Source organism: Leucopleurus acutus (assembly GCF_964270905.1).
Source record: "Leucopleurus acutus genome assembly, chromosome: 1".
NCBI classification, from domain to species: Eukaryota; Metazoa; Chordata; class Mammalia; order Artiodactyla; family Delphinidae; genus Leucopleurus; species Leucopleurus acutus.
Genome location: NC_139142.1, coordinates 85,273,572 through 85,294,644, shown reverse-complemented (window position 1 = coordinate 85,294,644; position 21,073 = coordinate 85,273,572). Strand labels below are relative to the sequence as shown.

At 40.2% G+C, this 21,073-nt stretch overlaps 1 protein-coding gene and 1 pseudogene across 2 annotated transcripts in view; both read right to left on the bottom strand.

The window, feature by feature from the left end:
• Positions 1 to 21,073, bottom strand: part of STARD9 (StAR related lipid transfer domain containing 9) — a gene marked incomplete at both ends in the record, with an annotated part of 126,013 nt that overhangs the window by 79,274 nt on the left and 25,666 nt on the right. The window lies entirely within an intron of this gene.
• Positions 9,286 to 11,631, bottom strand: LOC309960399 (importin subunit alpha-1-like; annotated as a pseudogene). Its single transcript has 2 exons — positions 11,141 to 11,631; positions 9,286 to 10,447 (listed from the first exon to the last, which is right to left on the bottom strand). The product of its transcript is annotated as an importin subunit alpha-1-like (transcript).

Here is a 21,073-nt window from a genome sequence, read left to right as displayed (position 1 = left end):
CTAAAGGATCCATGAGCTCCCACCTACAGAGGGAAGAGAAGGAGACAGAAGGGCTGCAATTTTCTTAACCATGACATAGGCCTGAAGAATCTCCTGAAGTGTCCCCACTTAAAGTTTCTCTGACCCTACAGCTACTGCCATGACCATAGAACCAGGAGGCACTTGGAAAAGACCAAAGCACTCATTCTTTATCCAAGTGCATTCACTATATTGCGTTAGTTAGCAGAAAGAAGGAAAATAAAGACTGAAATGTAAAATACTTCCATCTCATTTTCTTCTATCTTCTCCAAATGGCATTTATTATCTACAATGTAGATTTACCACAACTTAATATTGCAATATAATGAGCAGTTCCAAATCAGTAAGAAAATAATCAACATCCCAAAAGAGTAAAAAAAAATTAAATAACTGACCAAATGCCATTGCTAAGCACAATAAATTTTTACTGTACTTTTCCATCTTTCTACAAATATATAAATTTTATATTGTTATTCATAGTATATAACCTGTTGTGTATTGCTTGCCATTCCTATATTCCTCAAACACTTAAGCATTTTAAACATTTCTGTGATTCATTTTCACAATTCTGAGTTTAGAGGTTCATAACTGACACAACTAACTTAATGAGTTCTTAACCATTGACAGTTTTCTTATTCTCATACCAACATGAGATGAATGAAATCCAAAATTCCCATTAGAAAATATCAGTTAGCAACTAGTATTTATAATTGCAGCTCAAGGTCAATATTTCCTAGTGGTATGGAACACAAAGAAAAAAAGCAGAAGAGTTACCTTCACTATTTGTAAGCCCTCAATTTCCAAAATTCTACGAACACAACTCTCCTTAGTCAAGCACTCCCTGTCCTGAAACAAATTTGCTAAGTTGGTTGGGTTATTTTTCATTTACTTCCATCTAGCACTCAAGTTCTCTCTTCATACTTCCTTCTTTCAACTGTAGAGTATTTGATCAGAATCAGTGAGAACTCATGAGTTTCAGTATAAGTAAATAGATATAATGGAACTGTATGCATGTGTGTGTGTATATACATCTGTATATGCAAATATATATTCCCTAGCTTTGTCTAACTCTACTGAGGAGACCAAGGAACAGTGATATCTCAATAGCAATGATCACACCTAGCACCCAGATCTTGGCTAAATGCCATTTCCCATTAATGGGAACAATCTGAGCATCATAACAAACAATAATACTAACAGACTGTCATCCACTGACTAAAATGGGAAACCACAAGTCAGTACAAATATAAACAAGTAAATAATTTGAAAGTTTGATGAGGAATGGGATATTTACATAGTGTTTCAAAGTACCTTTCGACAAAATATTTATTACAAAGAAGGGAAAAGAGTAACTTTACGGTGGAGAAGCCTAGCAAGATGCCACCTTAATCAAGAAATCAAAGTGAACTCTGTGATATTCCTACCGAAGATGCATAACCTGGATCTAATCATGAGAAGACATTGAACAACCAACTTAAGAAACATTCTAAAAAATAATTCACCTGTAATCTTCCAAAGTGTCAAGATTATGAATACAAAGAAAAACTGAGGAACTATTCCAGGATGAATTAGACTAGACATAAGACAGCTAAATGCAACAAGTGATTCTGAACCAGATCCTTTTTCTATAAAGGACATCACTGGGACAATCAGCAAAACTCAAATGGGATCTAATGATTAGATGTAGTAATATAACAATTTAAATTCCCAGATTTGAAGGTTGTATTGTGGTTATGTTAAAGAATGTCCTTTAGTATAAGGAACTGCACACCCAAGTAACTGGGATAACTGGGTAACAGGTTGGCAACTTTTAAATGGTTCAGGAAAAATTTTTTTGAATGTACTTTCATCTTCTCTGTAAATCTGTGATCATTTCAAAAAATTTTTTTAAGTTTAATAAAAAGATGTAAGGAAAAATACAACAACAGAAAGCACCCTGGATTCTGAGTCAGGCCTGGGTTCCTACAGATAACAGCACTGCCACTTACTAGCTGTGTGACCTGGTATGAGTAACGTGCTTTGTTTCCTTTTTCCTCATCAGTAAAATAGGGATGACGTTTATTGTAAACAGTTTATTGTAAAAATCAAATGAAGTAAATTATGAGAAAACGCTTAATACATGAAAATGCTAATGAAGCATAAGATATTTATTTTGCAGTCCTGTTGAATCAAATTAAAAAATAACCATAAAGATAAAATGAAATGTACTACAGGTACAAGAAACACATTGTGGCACTATATCAATCAGGGTCTAAACAGAAACAGATGGTATATTCAAATTAGAATCATTCAGGTTTAATTAAGTAAAAAGACTATTCACAAAGGTGTGGGTGTGAAGTAGGAAAACCACAAGGGACAGTGGAGTAACCTGGAACCAGTACCTGGAAATTCACCACCTCAGAGCCAAAATGGACGAAGGGGGAAAAACGTTCACCGAAACCTGGAAGAAGAGAACCATGCGGAGAGCACCACATTGAGAGGAGCTGTGACTTAAGTTAACAGGTGAGGCCAGACCAAGCCAATCCCTCAGGAGGAAACCTCTCCCTCTCATCTGTTAGAGCTCTCCACCGTTCAACCCCAACTCAAGCCAGAGGGCAAGGAAGCCCAATGCTTAGTCCAACAGGTCAGCTTTTGGGGCATAGAAAAAGGTAGAAAACGATGAAGAGTTGACCTGGAAGAGCAAAAGGAAGACATTCAACAGAACTGAATTCAACTGAAGAAGCAGGGAAGACTTCATGAAACAGGGAACATCTGAAGTGGGCCTCAAGCCATGAGTAGGATTTTAATTATTAGGTTGATTATCTAGGCAGTATGAATAACACATATAAAGCTGCGAGTAGTGAAAATGCATGGCTGTCCAGGTGAAATTTAGAAAGTCAGATATGTTGTAAGATAAGACTAAATATTGGGGTGATGCAAAGGATGAGGTTTTCTTTTCTTTCATTTTAAAAAAATTGAGGTATATGGGACTTCCCTGGTGGTCCAGTGTTTACAACTCTGTGCTTCCACTGCAAGGGGTGCGGGTTCAATCCCTGGTCGGGGTACTAAGATCCCGCATATCACATGGCTTAGCCAAAAAAAATTGAGGTATAGATGATTTACAATATCATATTAGTTTCAGGTGTACAACAAAGTGATTAAAAATTTTTACAGATTATACTTCATTTAAGGTTATTATAAAATATTGGCTATCTTCCCTGTGCTGTACAATATATCCTTGTAGCTTATTTATTTTATACATAGTAGTTTGTACCTCTTAATCCCCTACTCCTATCTTGCCCCTCACCTCTCCCCACTGGTAACCACTAGTTTGTTCTCTATATGTGTCAGTTTGTTTCTGTTTTGTTATATTCATTTGTTTGTTTTATTTTTTAGGTTCCACATATAAGTGATATGTACAGTATTTGTCTTTATCTTACTAATTTCACTAAGCATAATATCCTCCAGGTCCATCCATGTTGTTTCAAATGGCAAGATTTCATTCTTTTTTATGACTGAGTAGTATTCCATGACATATATATACACACACACACACACATATATTATATACATATATATATATATATCTCACATCTTCTTTATCCATTCATCTGTTGATGGACACTCAGGTTGCTTCCATATCTTGGCTATTATAAATAACGCTGCTTATGAACACTGAAGTGCACGCATCTTTTCAAATTAGTGTTTTCATTTTCTTTGCATATATACCCAGGAGTGGAATACTGGATCATATAATTCTATTTTTAGTTTTTTGAGGAACCTCCATACTGTTTTCCACAGTGGCTGCACCAATTTACATTCCCACCAACAGTGTACAAGGGTTTCCTTTTCTCCACATCTTTACCAACATTTGTTATATGTGGTCATTGATGATAGTCACTCTGACAGGTGTGAGATGATATCTCATTGTGGTTTTGAGTTTCATTTCTCTGATGATTAGTGATGTTAAGCATATTTTCATGTGCCTGTTGGCCATCTGTATGTCTTCTTTGGAAAAATGTCTATTCAGGTCTTTTGCCCATTTTTTTAATCAGGTTGGTTTTTTGTTTATTTTATACTGAGTTGTATGAGCTATTTATATATTTTGGGTATTAACTCCTTAACGGTCATATCATTTGTAAATATTTTATCCCACTCAGTAGGTTGTCTTTTCATCTTGTCAATGGTTTCCTTTGCTGTGCAAAAGCTTTTAAATTTAATTAGTTCCCATTTGTTTATTTTTTCTTTAGTTTCCACTGCCTTAGAATATGGATCAAAAAATACTGCTATGATTTATATCAAAGAGTGTTTTGCCTATGTTTTCTTCTAGGATTTTTATGGTTTCTGATCTTAAATTTAGGTCTTTAATCCATTTTTAGTTTATTTTTGTACATGATGTGGGAAAATGTTCTAATTTCATTCTTTTACGTGTAGCTGTCCAGTTCTCCCATCACCACTTACTGAAGAGCCTGTCTCTTCCACATTGTATATTATTGCCTCCTTTGTCATAGATTAATTAATCATAAGTACATGGGTTTATTTCTGGGCTCTCTATTCTATTCCACTGACCTATGTGTCTGTTTTTGTACCAGTACCACACTCTTTTCATTACTGTAGCTTTGTAGTATAGTCAGTAGTCAGGGAGCATGACACCTCTAGCTGTTCTTTCTCAAAATTGCTATTTGGGGTCTTTTGTGTTTCCATACAAATTTTATAATGATTTATTATAGTACTATGAAATGATTTATTATAGTACTATTGGTATTTTGATAGGGATTGTGTTGACCCTATAGACTGCCTTGGGTAGTAGGGTCATTTTAACAATATTAATTCTTCCAAACCATGAACATGATATATCTTTCCACCTGTTTGTGTCATCTTCAATTTCTTTCAGCAGTGTCTTATAGCTTTCCAAGTACAGGTCTTTCATTGGGTTGGCCAAAAGGTTCACTTGTTTTTTTCCATAAGGTAGCTCTAGTAGGGCTTCCCTGGTGACACAGTGGTTGGGAGTCCGCCTGCCGATGCAGGGGACGTGGGTTCATGCCCTGGTCCGGGAGGATCCCACATGCCGTGGAGCGGCTTGGCCCGTAAGCCATGGCCGCTGAGCCTGCACGTCTGGCGCCTGGGCTCCGCAACGGGAGAGGCCGCAGCAGTGAGGGGCCCACATACCGCAAAAAAAAAAAAAAAAGAAAAAGAAAAAAAAGATAGCTCTAGTAGCACTTGGTTGTATTTAACTTCATTTGAAACAATCTTGTTAGATTGTATGTGACAGCTGTCATGTCAATGCATTTGAAAAAGACTTATCAAAATTGGTGAATTTTTGTGTAGCCATTTTAATATTGAAGATGGAAGAAAAAAGCAACATTTTTGGCGTGCTATGCTTTATTATTTCAAGCAAGGTAAAAATGCAACCGAATACAAAAAAAAAAGATTTGTGCAGTGTATGGAGAAAGTGCTATGACCAGGTTTTCTCCTAGTTATTTCATTCTTTTTGAAGTGACGGCAAATGGGATTTTTTTCTTAATTTCTCTTTCTGATAGCTTGTTGTTAGTGTATAGAAATGCAACAGATTTCTGTATTTTAATTTTGTGTCCTGCAACTTTACCAAATTCATTGATGAGCTCTAGTAGTTTTCTGGCAGTATCTTTAGGATTTCCTATGTACAGTACCATGTCATCTGCAACCAGTGACGGTTTTACTTCTTCCTTTCCAATTTAGATTCCTTTCATTTCTTTTTCTTGTCTGATTGCTGTGGCTAGTACTTCCAATACTGTGTTGAATAAAAGTGGCAAGAGTGGGCATCCTTGTCTTGTTGCTGATCTCAAAGGAAATGCTTCAGGTTTTCACCAATGAGTATCAGGTTAGCTGTGAGCTTGTCATATATAGCCTTTATTATGTAGAGGTATGTTCCCTCTATACCCACTTTGTGGAGAGTTTTTATCGTAAATGGATGTTGAATTTTGTTAAAAGCTTTTTCTGCGTGTATTGAAGTGATCATATGGTTTTTATTCATGTATCGTTTTAATGACTTTTTCCATATCTTCCTTTAGTTCTTTGAGCATTTTTAGGACAGTTAAAAGTCTCTGTCTAGTATATCTGCCTTTAGGTCCTTCTCAGGGGTGGTTTCTGTTGATTAATTTTTTCCTTTACATGGGCTACACTTTCATGTTTCTTTGTATTGTGACTTTTTTGTTGAAAACTGGACATTTGAACCTAATAATGTAGTAACTCTGGAAATCAGATTCTTTCCTTTCTCCAGCATATGCTGTCTCTTGTTATTCTTTTCATTTATTGTTTTTGTGTTTTTGATTGTTGTAGGCTGTCTTTGTGCTGAGGATCAGACAGAGGTGTAAAGCTAAAGTATTCTCAGGTCTTTTCTGAGCCTTTCCCTGGGCATGTCTAGTCACTTTTTAATTTCCCCTGTGTGTTTTGTTGTTTTTGAATGCCCTGGTCATAAACATCTAGCTCCCAAAAAGAGAAAAAGAGAAAAATGAAGTGGGGTGGGGGTGGGGAGAAGGGTGCTGGCCCTTTAAATCCCCTGGAAGTCACTTCAGCAGGATGGGGAGGGACTTGGAGAAAGGTGCAACAACAATGGCTGCCTACCTCTTTGCCTGCACCTCTGTGATCAGAAGCAGCAATTAGCAATCAGAGTAGATTCCCGATATTTGGAAAACAGGGTCCTTTTTGCCCACCCTGACTTCTGCAAGCTACGTGCAAGATGCTCCAGGACCAGTGCATAGCTGCCTGCCACTTGGCTGGGAATAGGGAATGGGTGGCTGCTACTATGTTAAGAGCTGAAATTAACTTCAATTTGTCCTCCAAGTCTTCCTCTGGAAGTGGCAAGTCTTCAATAGACTCCAGAGTTCCAAAACAGTTACTTAAGATGGATTCTGCCAGTGCAATTGTCATCTAGGTGGGAAGACAGATTCCTGCTTTCTTCCCAGAATCCTCTCCTTCATAATAATTTTCTAAAATACAAATTAGTACCCTCATATTTCCCTACTGAAAGCTGTCTATATTTAAGTACATAGGAATCTCTTTTATTCTTGAATCCATTAACTAAGATGCACCTAAATTATCACTCTATATATGTACTTTTCCTTTCAAATTTTTGAAAAATATAAATATGTGAAATGATATTAATCTAAACAGAGACTCTAACAAAGCCATATGAAATTATTTACTCAACCAATATTTGTAAAGTGCCTATTAAAGCAAAATACTGTGCTTTGCACTACTCCTATTGTTTAAGGATAATTGTTAGGATTACTTTGCACAATGAATACTTCAACAGAAGTGCTTTATTCAACAAACAGTTCATACAACTCAACAACAAAAGAACAAACAACCCAATCCAAAAGTGGGCAGAAAACTTAAAGAGACATTTCTCCAAAGAAGAAATACAGATGGCCAATAGGCACATTAAAAGATGCTAAACATCACTAATTATTACAGAAATGCAAATCAAAACTACAATGAAGTACCACCTCTCACCAGTCAGAATGGCCATCATTAAAAAGTCTACCATTTTTTTTAAAGCACTTTTTCAAAAACCAGAGTTTTAGATTCATATAGCTAGTAACATTTACTGAGCAATTATTTTGTGTTAGGCTCTCAGCACCTTAAATGTTATTAATCCATTTAATCCTCACAATACATCTATGAGGGTAGTTAATATTATCAAAGTTCTCTAATGTTCACACGAGAAAACTGACGTCCCATGGGTAGTAAGTACCTCTAAACAAAGCTCTTGCTTTTAACCACTGTGATATTCTGCCACTAGCAAAATAACTGTTCACCAGAGTTATCAGGAAAGGCAAATCTTATCTGTTGAACACTAAGCTATTACCCTACAATTTAAAATTGTTCTTCAAGGTTTCCTTACTTCCTGTTGTTTTGCTTCACACTGGGAGAAACTTTACCAAGTCTCCTTTGAGTATTTCCAAATAGCAGTCTCAGTAAAATTTTGTTAAAGCCTTTGGTCAAAAACAATAAAATCTGATCCTTCTGCCATTTGTTAATCACTTTTGGAGTCTTTTTGCTCCATTAACCTTTTCGTTTGCACATGAAGAGAATTATAATCTCACCCCCAAATTTCACCGACATTGCTATTATTAAATGACCAGAATTTGAAGCCTTATTAGAGACAGACAAGATTACATTTTTTTCTTTCTTTGCTGTTTTTCAAACTACAAAGAACACCCACTTCTTGTACCAAGTGAAAAAATAAAACGCATGAAGAAAAAACTAACCTTCCTTCCCTACCTCAACCCCTAATCCTACTCATTTAAGTATCCAACAAGTCCCCTTCAAGTACTGACGGAAAGGATATAACGAACAGGTATGTCCCTCCATACCTTTCTCCACATATATAAGGATATACAGTTCTTCGTTTTTCTTTATTTTCATTGAAAGAGACACATATAATGCACGTCAACCTGCAACTTGCTTTTTATCACATAACATAGCATTAACATACAGGTTATTTCCCATAGATACAACTCTTCCTTTTTTCATGCATACACAAATCCACAGTTACACAAACACAATTTAAAATAATTGGGGGACTTCCTTGGCAGTCCAGTGGTTAAGAATCCGCCTTCCAATGCAGGGGAGGTGGGTTCGATCCCTGGTTGGGGAGCTGCGATCCCACATGCCACAGGGCAACTAAGCCCACGTGCCGCCAACTACTGAGCCTGCGCTCTCTGGAGCCCACGCACCACAACTAGAGAGAAGCCTGCGCACCGCAACGAGAGATGCTGCGTGCTGCAACTAAGACCCGATGCAGTCAAATAAATAAATAAATAATTAAAATAACTGGGCTATCATGCATGCTGCGGGGGCAATGCTTCGTTTTATTTCCTTTTTATTTGCCACCCCTCTTTTCCCTTCCTCTTTTCCTCCCTCATACATTAACTCCCACCTGTGGGTAAGACATTAACAACTGGCATCATTTCTTGTTCTTCCCACAGTCATAACCATAAACGCACACACGCTCACTCACATATTTATGGGTTTTGAATTCTTCTAAGACATCTGCAATATATTTCACGGTGTATATGTACCAAAATTGAGTCAATCGTTCCCCTATAAATGGGCAATGACTTGTTTCTACTATTTTATCCCTACTCAAAATGGTTCAATAAATATCCTTGACCATATATCCTTATTACTGGTGTTTTTATTTTTATAGAATATGACCCTTACCTCTAGACACTCCAAAGTATAAAGTCTAAATTCCTCTATCAGAACTGCAACAAAACCTGAGGCCTCCCCTGAACCCTCTATGCCCTGACTGCCTGCTGACCCACAGCTGCTGCTGCTTTTTTTTTTTTTGAAGCAAAGGGTGAAATAATCTTTTTATAGGACGCTGCAAGATATGAAATTCCACACTGAAATTAAGAAACCCTTTGAGAGGAGAAGCTTCATACAATATGCACAGTTTGGAACTGTTCAAGTATAGTTTCCTTGTAAAAAGTAGTTTTACCATAGCAAACCACATTTAAAGAGCTCTTAGAGAAACAGTAAGACAAACTTATACCAAACATAGTACACGTCTGGTATAATAAACTTATGCTTTAGTTGTACAATCTAAAAGTGGTCCCAGAATGCCATCCGGAACTTGGGACGTACAGCCTTCAGAGGCAGTTTCTGGCACAACATTTTGATATTCTTGTTCCTCCATAGGGAAGCATTTCTCAATCAAACTTAATGAAACTTTGTTACACAGACTCATTTTCATGGTTTTATAGAGCTTCAGTTTTGTCCAGACCTCTACATTCTTCAATTATACTAAGTTTCTCAGTTTCACCTAGTTTCTCAGCAGCCTGGAAGATACCTGAAATGGCATTCAGAATAACCATGGTAATTTTGGTATCTTTCACAGTTCAGAGGTTCATCAACAATTCTACTATGCCCCAATGAACAATCTGTTACACAATCTGTTCAACTGTTCCACAACTTTTCTATCTGGTCACAGCCCATACAGCTTCCTTTTGCGTCTTAAAGTCTGCCTTAGAACACCAATGAGGAATGGGACTAATCCATGATTCACAACTCACTGTATCTGGTGATGGTGGCCAGCTATGATATTTGATATTGTCCATATATCTGCTAATACTTCTGGACATCATGATACAGGAGACGAACTAAAGTAGGAAGAATTTGCTCAACAGCATCTAACAGGGATGCAGGATTCTTGTTGCAACAAAGGTTTGAAAGTGTCCAGGTAAGGTGCTACAAGTAACCACATGCTAAAGATGACACATTAGGAACTGCAAGAAAAAGCCAACAGTGGATCAACTGCACTACACTTGATAGCCTAGTCAAAAAAAACTGAACCATCACCTGCAATGTTTCCAAGAGCCCATACACCTTGTTCACTATGTAAGCATGGGGAGATGCCAGCAGAGAAATGAATGCTGGGACAGCATAGCCCCAGTCTGTTTTTCTTTTTTCTGTTTTTTTAACATCTTTATTGGAGTATAATTGCTTTACAATGTTGTATTAGTTTCTACTGTATAACAAAGTGAGTCAGCTATACGTATACATATATCCCCATATCTCCTCCCTCTTGCGTCTCCCTCCCACCCTCCCTATCCCATCCCTCTAGATGGTCACAAAGCACCGAGCTGATCTCCCTATGCTATGCAGCTGCTTCCCACTAGCTATTTTACATTTGGTAGTGTATATATGTCAATGTCACTCTCTCACTTAGTCCCAGCTTACCCTTCCCCCTCCCTGTGTACTCAAGTCCATTCTCTACGTCTGCATCTTTATTCCTGTCCTGCCCCTAGGTTCTTCAGTACCATTTTTTTTTAGATTCTATATATATGTGTTAGCATACGGTATTTGTTTTTCCTCTTTCTGACTTACTTCACTCTGTATGACAGACTCTAGGTCCATCCACCTCACTACAAATAACTCAATTTCGTTTCTTTTTATGGCTAATATTCCATTGTATATATGTGCCACATCTTCTATATCCCAGTCTGTTCTGATTGATTGATTTATGCATGTATGCTGCGCCGGGTCTTAGATGCGGCACGCGGGATCTTTAGTTGCGACATGCATGCAGGATCTAGTTCCCCAACCAGGGATCGAACCTGGGCCCCCTGCATTGGGAGTGTGTAGTCTTACCCACTGGACCACCAGGGAAGTCCCAGCCCCAGTCTGTTCTGACGTCCTAGAGGCAATGTTAATGAGCACCCAAGCAGATTCAAACTGAATGGGACTAAAGTCAGTTCTGCCCAAGAAGGACACAAATTCTGGAATCAAACCAGCCCAGATTATGTTGTCTACAGGGGGCTGTTTTTCCTAGAAGGCAGTTTCCCAGCAGCTTGAGTCACTTGGAGCTGGCTTTCCCAACTGCTGCTGTTGATGCCTTTGACAGTATCATCAACAGACCAATTTACAGTGCCCTGGTTGTTTTGGTTTTCTTGCAGTGGAGAAGCAGCAGCCTCAGGAAGCAACCTTACATTTCTCCTTTTCAGCACCTGGTCATCCTTCTTAGCTTATTAGCTTTCCTCAGCTCCACATTAACCAGTATTCAGTGCAGCCTCTTTTCTGTACTATCATGCCCTTGAATCTGTTAAGGCAGGCAGCTGGTGAGTTAGCATTCCTGTTGCTGGACATGGTTATGAGACACAGGAAGAAAGCTACAGAGCCAGCTCAGGTTTCCACAGGAGGCTGTGCAGACCCTATAGCTTCTTGACTTAAGAAAACTTGGGGCTAGAAACGGAAGGAAACAGACATATTCAAGTCTCTTCTTTCTAGATATTCTCTAAGCATGTGATTTCCCCTGATTCTTCAACCTCTTGCCGCGACGTGCCCCCAAATGACTTTCCCCACCACCCAGTAGAATACTAGAAATTCTCTCCATTAGAGTAATTCATCTGAGTTTGCTGTAACTTCACAGTGCCCCTATTAAAATGCACATGCTACCAGGAAAGACAGAAGGATACTTTGTTGTGAACAGAAAAGGGATTGGAGAAATTATTGTGTGCTGGATAAGATGGTGATCAGGTATCAGAGAAGATAATAATAACACTTATGTAGCATTTATTATCTGCGAAGCACTGTTCTAAGTGTTTTATATTTACTTACTCATTTAGTCCTCACAACAACTCTGAGGTAGGTGTCATTATCGCTGTTTTACAGATGAGGTAAGTGAAGCACAGAGAGATAAAGGGACTAGTCCAGGATTACAGCCAGTAATCTGTGAAACTGGAAAATAAACCTTTTTTTTTTTGCGGTACGCGGGCCTCTCACTGTTGTGACCTCTCCCGCCGCGGAGCACGGGATCCTCCCGGACCGGGGCACAAATCCGTATCCCCCGCATCGGCAGGGGGACTCTCAACCACTGTGCCACCAGGGAAGCCCATAAACCATATTTTTAATCACTATACTTCACCACCTTTCATCCAGGAAGGAGATGGGGTGTCAAAGAGGAAAGTCTAGGGTCCCTCTGGTGTCAGACCCTAAAATATGCCCTACTGAATGCAACTCTTATCACCTTTATCAAAAGATAAAAATAGAAATCCCTGTCTATTTGTCTAGGGCTTCTTTTTCTGAAAAGAAAAAAAGTAAAGAAAAAGAGGGACTTCCCTGGTGGTGCAGTGGTTAAGAATCTGCCTGCCAATGCAGGGGACACGGGTTCAACCTCTGGTCTGGGAAGATCCCACATGCCACGCAGCAACTAAGCCCGTGTGCCACAACTACTGAGCCTGCGCTCTAGAGCCCATGAGCTACACCTACTCAAGCCCACGTGCCTAGAGCCCATGCTCTGCAACAAGAGAAGTCATCACAATGAGAAGCCCGCGCACCGCAATGAAGAGTAGTCCCCGCTCACAGCAACTAGAGAAAGCCCATACACAGCAACAAAGATCCAACGCAGCCAAAAATAAATTAATTTAAAAAAAAATAAACCTCAAAAAAAAGGAAAATTGCACATAGCAGCAAATACTCATACAGAGGTAATAGATACACATACCACACAGAGAAACATAAATTCATATTCTTAGTTTAAGCCTCTGATTACTGAATGAATCAGAAAAACTGAGCTTTGAGATCACCAAAACACGTATCTTTGTTTATACAAGATTTTGCTATTTCTAACAATGCTTTTTTGCTAAGGAATGTTCCCATGAACAACTGTCCAAGTGGCATGTGCCATCTGGTAGGTCCCATATGCGGCTTTCATACTCTCTGGACATAAGCAAGGAATTCCCAGGACAGATAGATGGGTTTCTGGCTCTAATGCTTCCCTCCTCCTTGCAAAAAGACAGATTCCTTATACAGGATCCTATGAGAAAAGATGAAAGATGGATTTATTGGAATAGAATCTAAAGACTTGCCATTCCCACAGCCACTTCTAAGAAGACAACCACAAGTGATTCCTTGATCATAATCTGCCACGTTTTATGTCATTTAACCCTGTTTTCTAGGCCCCATCTGACTGGGCCCCAAGCAAAGCAAGTATGGGCAAAAGAGAGACTGTCAACCATTAGATGACCCCAAATAAGAATGCTAATAAGGGTATGCCAAATTGGATAAAGATTAACGGACACGATCAACTCTTGGGGAGCTCTGAATGCGGGACAGAGAGCTGCTGTTGGCCTCCTACAGTTACTGCTGAATTCTGAGCAGTAATGAATAACGTTCCACTGTCATGTAGCCTGGCTGTGTGACTGTGGACAGTTTCCTTATTTCCTCACGTAGCCTCACATTCATGACCCATCGTGTGAGACAACCTGATCACCTCTCTCCCATGTAGCCTGAAAAAGCCCTATCAAAACGGCAGGTTCAACTGTCAACAGCAACAAGCACAAAGTCAAATCACTGAGCAGCATCACATGACAAGTGGACTCGTTAGCAGTTTGCCCAGCAGCTGGTCTGGTCTGGACAAAGACAACGACGGAGGCAATATGGAAAAATGATTTGATTATCAGGCGTGAGGGAGTCTTTGCTTATTCACAGGCAGAATCCAAGAGGAATAAGCTGTTTCACTGCTTTCAGGGTAGTATATAAAATAAAGGGACATTGCAGATCCAGGAGAAGGCCTTCACTCCATCAGACAGAACTTCCAAGAGCTAGGATATCTGCAGCAATTCAGGCAAATCATCCGGGAATCTTTCCATTCCTAATAATTAAGGATCTGTGAGACAGAGTTAGCAAATTTTTTTCTATTATGAGCCATACAGCAAATATATTAGGCTTTACGGGCCACAGAGTCTCTGTCACAACTACTCAACTCTGCCTTTTTGTACAAAAGCACCCATAAACACTACATAAACAAATGGGCATAGCTATGTTCCAATAAAACTTCACTAAGTCAGGTGGTGGACAGATATGGCCCACAGTTGTAAGGCAAAAGTCCTTTTTAGAGCCAACTTCAAAAATATAAGTGGGTTTGAAGGTTCCAAGTGGAATAAGAAACAAAGCAAAACTAAAGAGCGTCCTACATACATGAAAGGCCTTCTAATCCTTTGAAATACATTAAAATCATTTATCGTTGAAAATAAAGTGAAAGTATATGGACAGATCACCTAGACCCATTTTCTTATTTATTTATTTATTGTCTGCGTTGGGTATTTGTTGCTGCGTGCAGGCTTTCTCTAGCTGTGGCGAGCAGAGGCTACTCTTTGTTGTGGTGTCGTTATGGTTCACGGGCTTCTCATTGCAGTGGCTTCTCTCGTTGCAGAGCACAGGCTCTAGGCACGCAAGCTTCAGTAGTTGCACCAGGCAAGCTCAGTAGTTGTGGCTCGCGGGCTCTAGAGTGCAGGCTCAGTAGTTGTGGCACACCGGCTTAGTTGCTCCGTGGCATGTGGGATCTTCCCGGACCAGGAATCGAACCCGTGTCCCCTGCACTGGCAGGCAGATTCTTAACCACTGCGCCACCAGGAAGTCCCGACCCATTTTCTTACAATAACTGATACTGTACCAAAGTTAAAGTCACTCAATAAGATCAACATTGAAGAGTCATCAGCCAGGACAAGCTTAGGTTAGCTTAGGCTATTGTAGCAAACCTCTAAAGCATAGTAGCTTAAAACAACAAAAGTTTATTTCTGGCTCATGCTACCTGTGGGTCAGTAGGGAGTCTTGATTGTTGTATCTTCTCTGACAGAACTACCTATCTCCGACATTACTGATCTTGGTGCCAGAAGGAAAGAGGGCTTTGGAAGGTCATACTCCAGCAACTGAAGGCTCAGACATCGTTTCTCCTTAAAATATACTGGACAGAGCTCATAATATGGCCCCCCTCCCCTCACACAATGGGACCAGGAAGTGAAATTCTATCATGCAACAGAAGATGAAAAGCCAGGAATACTGAGTGAGCAGCATGAGTGACTATCACATAGCAATGGTTAACTCACTTTTACCTAGATGATGACAAAATGAGATTTTCTTATTAAAAACACATTTCTGATATATTGGATAGCCAGAAACCACTGTCAACTTCATTTACATTAGAATTTCAAAGTGTTCGGTATACTCTTCCTTAGTGTCTAAGCATTTGGCAATGGCAGGACTTGAGGTCATCATTATGAGTATCAATCCTTTGTTTATTTATTTATTTATTTACTTACTTATTCATTTATTCATTTACGGCTGTGTTGGCTCTTCGTCTCTGTGCGAGGGCTTTCTCTAGTTGCGGCAAGTGGGGGCCACTCTTCATTGCGGTGCGCGGGCCTCTCGCTATCGCGGTCTCTCTTGTTGCGGAGCACAGGCTCCAGACGCGCAGGCTCAGTAATTGTGGCTCACGGGGCAAATTGCTCTGCGGCATGTGGCATCTTCCCAGACCAGGGCACGAACCCGTGTCCCCTGCATTGGCAGGCAGATTCTCAACCACTGTGCCACCAGGCAAGCCCATGAGTATCAATTCTTAATGCCCATACTGGTAGATGCAGAGAATACAGTAGACTGAGTGTTTACTGACCACAGGACATAACCAGAAGCTGTGCTGGGGGCAGGGCTCTCCCAGGAAGTTTTGAGGACAGGATACACAGAGTGGTTTTTCCACAGCCCTCTCCAAGACCAGCATGTATTTCAGAATTCCTTAGCTCCCTACTTCAGTCTTCTGGACCAGCTTTGATGGCATAGCAGGTGCTGTTAATGCTCTACACCTATATACACTTGGATTCCTTTACTATTTTCATGTGAACCAGCCAGTGGGTGTGCTTTAACTTCCAAAAGTCAGTATCTGTGTCTCTTTATCTGTTTTTCTTGGACGACTGCCCTCAGGTTACTGAAACACCTTTTAAGAGCCAGATGTTCTTGCTTTCTTTATTTTTAACATCTTTATTGGAGTATAATTGCTTTACAATGGTGTGTTAGTTTCTGTTTTATAATAAAGTGAATCAGCTATACATATACATATATCCCCATATCTCCTCCCTCTTGCGTCTCTCCCTCCCACCCTCTCTATCCCACCCCTCTAGGTGGTCACAAAGCACCAAGCTGATCTCCCTGTGCTATGCGGCTGCTTCCCACTAGCCATCTATTTTACATTTGGTAGTGTATATATGTCCATACCACTCTCTCACTTAGTCCCAGCTTACCCTTCCCACTCCCCGTGTCCTCAAGTGGTGCTGGGAAAACTGGACAGCTACATGTAAAAGAATGAAATTAGAACACTCCCTAACACCATACACAAAAATAAACTCAAAATGGATTAAAGACCTAAATGTAAGGCCAGACACTATAAAACTCTTAGAGGAAAACATAGGCAGAACACTCTATGACATAAATCACAGCAAGATCCTTTTTGACCCAACTCCTAGAGAAATGGAAAGAAAAACAAAAATAAACAAATGGGACCTAATGAAACTTAAAGCTTTTGCACAGCAAAGGAAACCATAAACAAGACAAAAAGACAACCCTCAGAATGGGAGAAAATATTTGCAAATGAAGCAACTGACAAAGGATTAATCTCCAAAAATTTACAAGCAGCTCATGCAGCTCAAGATCAAAAAACCAAACCACCCAATCCAAAAATGGGCAGAAGACCCAAACAGACATTTCTCCAAAGAAGATATACAGATTGCCAACAAACACATGAAAGAATGCTCAACATCACTAATCATTAGAAAAATGCAAATCAAAACTACCATGAGGTATCACCTCACACCTGTCAGAATGACCATCATCAAAAAATCTACAAACAATAAATGCTGGGGAGGGTGTGGAGAAAAGGGAACACTCTTGCACTGCTGGTGGGAACATAAATTGATACAGCCACTATGGATACGGAAGTTCCTTAAAAAACTAAAAATAGAACTACCATACCACCCAGCAATCCCACTACTGGACATATACCCGGAGAAAACCATAATTCAAAAAGAGTCATGTGGGCTTCCCTGGTGGCACAGTGGTTGAGAGTCCGCCTGCCCATGCAGGGGACACGGGTTCATGCCCCGGTCCGGGAAGATCCCACATGCCGCGAAGCGGCTGGGCCCGTGAGCCATGGCCACTGGGCCTGCGCATCCGGAGCCTGTGCTCTGCAACGGGAGAGGCCACAACAGTGAGAGGCCTGCGTATTGCAAAAAAAGAAAAAATAAGAGTCATGTACCACAATGTTCACTGCAGCTCTATTTACAATAGCCAGGACGTGGAAGCAACCTAAGTGTCCATCGACAGATGAATGGATAAAGAAGATGTGGCACATATATACAATGGAATATTACTCAGTCATAAAAGAAACGAAACTGAGTTATTTGTACTGAGGAGGATGGACCTAGAGTCTGTCATACAGAGTGAAGTCAGAAAGACGAAAACAAATACCATATGCTAACACATATATATGGAATCTTAAAAAAAAAATTGATATGAAGAACCTAGGGGCAGGACAGGAATAACAGCCAATTGTTCTTTAGAAGGCAGTTTTTACCAATGACTGATGGGTACAGGGAAACTCGGGACATTCTTGATTCGGAAAACTCTATACTCTGTCTTCAGAGCACCTCTGTGGAGTTGCTTGGCCTCCTCCTTCCTTTGCTAGTCTCAGTTCCCCACCTTACCTACCACTTCTTTTCCAGTGATACGTCCTAATAAATGACTTTCACATAACTCCTTATCTCGGTCTGTTACTGAGGAAGCCAGACTGAAAACAGCCCACTCACAGCTTGAGGACATAAAGGCTATACAGTGCTACAGAACGAGACCAGGATTTGGACTCAGGAGACTCCAAATGACAAAGTTCCCACCTGACAACTTATTAGGTAACAGCAGTCTTTATCAACCCTTCTAAAATGTAGAAATAATGGTACCTAACACAACAATTTTGTGACAAATACATGGGACGATGACAATACATGTGAAAGCACTTTGTAAACTAGAGAATATTACACTAGGAAGAAGTTAGCTCATTTAAGATAGGTGTTTCCCAACTTCTAATCCTTCCCCCAACCTGTAATTATGACTATGCTCCCCACTGTCTACAAATAGAAGAAAATTTGTACAGTGGTAGTGTCTGAAGTACGGCCCAATAATTTGCATTTCTAACAAGTTCCCAGGTAATATCAATGCTGCTAATCTGGAGACCTCACTTTGAGAAGGAAAACTTCAGCCACCTCTGCAGAATGAAACTTACAGTGGTCCTACCTTACCATAGAGAGAATTTATAGGAAACAAAGACTAAGCTTTAAAAAAACTTATTGTGAGATTTTCTTTCCCATGCTGTGGATATATGTCCTATGTTATGAAATAAACGTGCAAAGTTGGCTGTGAAGAAAATTTCTGTAGAAGAAAATTTCTATATTCCATCTCAATTCTATAGTGACTTGCATTTAATTTAAAAAAAAAAGAGGTTCAGATAGCTGTTACTTTAACATCTGTCATGACACTAGATTGACAAGAACAACAATTTATTCACTATTGAAATGTACCAGGTAATATTCAAAGCACTTTACCTGCATTAATAATTTATTCCTCACAACAACCCATGAAGTAGATATTATCATCTTCATTTTACAAGTGAGGCAACCAAATCAGAGAGACGTCCAGAAAGCTGCCCAGAGTCATACAGCTAGCAAATGTCAGAGGTGGGGTTCAAACCCAAGCAGTGTGATACTACAGTCCACGGTCTAAACCAAGAACAACATTGCATAATGGATGATTTTTTAAAACTCTGACCAGTTTACAAAATTCTAACTCTATGATCTTTCTTCTTATTGGCTCCCCTTTACGTATATACCTTCCATTACTATGTGGGCCATATGATCAAGCATGGAGTTACCCCAAGCACAGGCATGGCTCCCAGGAAGCTTGCCAGTTGCTTTGCCTACATGTGGATAATAACTCATAATGCTGGGCTGTAATACAATCCCACATACAAATATTAAATATGGCATATACTCAACCTGAAGAGTACCAAAACTGAGAAGGGATGATAGACAGCACACGTACTAAAACCTCACTAATCTACTCTATTTTGAAGATGCTCTCCATGACATCACTTTTTTGCTAAAGAAATGCACTGAACAAACTAAAATGGGGACTTCCCTGGCGGTCCAGTGGTTAAGACCTTGCACTTTCAATGCAGGGGGCACGGGTTTGATCCCCGGTCAGGGAACTAGGATCCTGGATGCCACGCAGCACAGCCAGAAAAAAAAAGAACAAACCAAAATGCATCTCTATAACTAGAAACCAGCCCCAGGCTGAATGCACGAGGAGGTTAATTGGATCCTGACAGCTGCCAAGTCAGAAAAAGAAGGGAAGGCTGAGGAGAAAGGCTGGCAGGGCTGTGTTTGGCCCGCCTGCCCTCTCTTAAATTCAGTGATTAGCTAGGCAGGGACATTACTTTGCCTCTCAGAGCATTCACTGGAAAAAAGCCCCAGGAAAGAGCTTTACAGTGTATTTTAACAGAGCACAAGTGGGACTTCTGAGGTGCTGGTAATGCGCTATTTCTCGATCTGGATGCTGGTTATGTGGGTATGCTCAGCTTGTAAAAGTTCAAGTGGGTAGAAAATTTGAGCTGTTCACTTATAATGTGTGAACATATAATTTTTCTGTGTGTATATTTCAATTTAAAAGTTTTAAAAAGAGTAGTTCTGTCTCCTTACCAGCCAAAAATAATGACACGCATCTGCTAAGGAATCTTTTCACCACACAGGCTGTTCTGCTGCAGAAGCTTGTTCATGACACATCGACTGAGCCAGAGGAGGGGGTTGTGAACAAAGGGTGGGGTGACAGCGAGGGCTTGGCTCACGTCCACTGAGGGCTTCAGAAGCCTTCCTCAACGCTGGACTGTTTAGGCAGAGTGCCATCACAGCGGGGGAGGAAGAAAAGAAGAGCATTTCCTCTCTAGCTGTTAGCTTCCTCTTTGTCCTTACTCCCTTCTTCCAAAATGTCCCCTGTCCACCCCCACCAACCTCAGCAGCAAATTATGCAAAAAAGCAGCAGTCCCAGGAGTTGAACCCCCAGATTCAGGGATGCCCTGGGCTGACCGTCACGAGCAAACCCGAGCAGGCCCCTGCAGTACTGAAGGGGACACACACATCATACACCTAAGGGCCCCACACACGATGCACATAGTACACGCTCAGTTAACACTGACTTTATAAATGAATATATAACCCGCGGACCCAATCCAGAATACACACCATAAATGTGTGCTGAATAAAATTAACGACAGCTGTTCTCCAGGTCTCCCCTAAGCACTGCCTGCATTAATTCCACACACGTGATCTTCAGCCAAGCTATACATCACCAGGTCAGCATCCTCCACATAGCACTGTTTCCATATTTTTGAATGTGTTCAAGAGGGCTCTTTACCATCTTTCGTAATGGATGCCCTCAGGCAGCACTCTGAAGGGAAGTCAAGTAGGGCAAAGCTGCTTCAAGTTGTTGGAGTTGCTAATACTACTTCTATATAAGAAGAAAACAGGCCCCAAGGATGGAGTTCCTGTTTTTAACTCTCATTCCTGCCTAAGTGGAAAAAGTTTTCCGCAACCATGCTGCTAGGAGCAAATTTCCTGTTTTTAATATTGTTTAGTCTGAATGGGTCTCTAGAGACCAAACTTAATGCTGGAGAAGCAAACAAGCTGAGCCCTCAAGACAGTTCTAATTTCATAGTCGA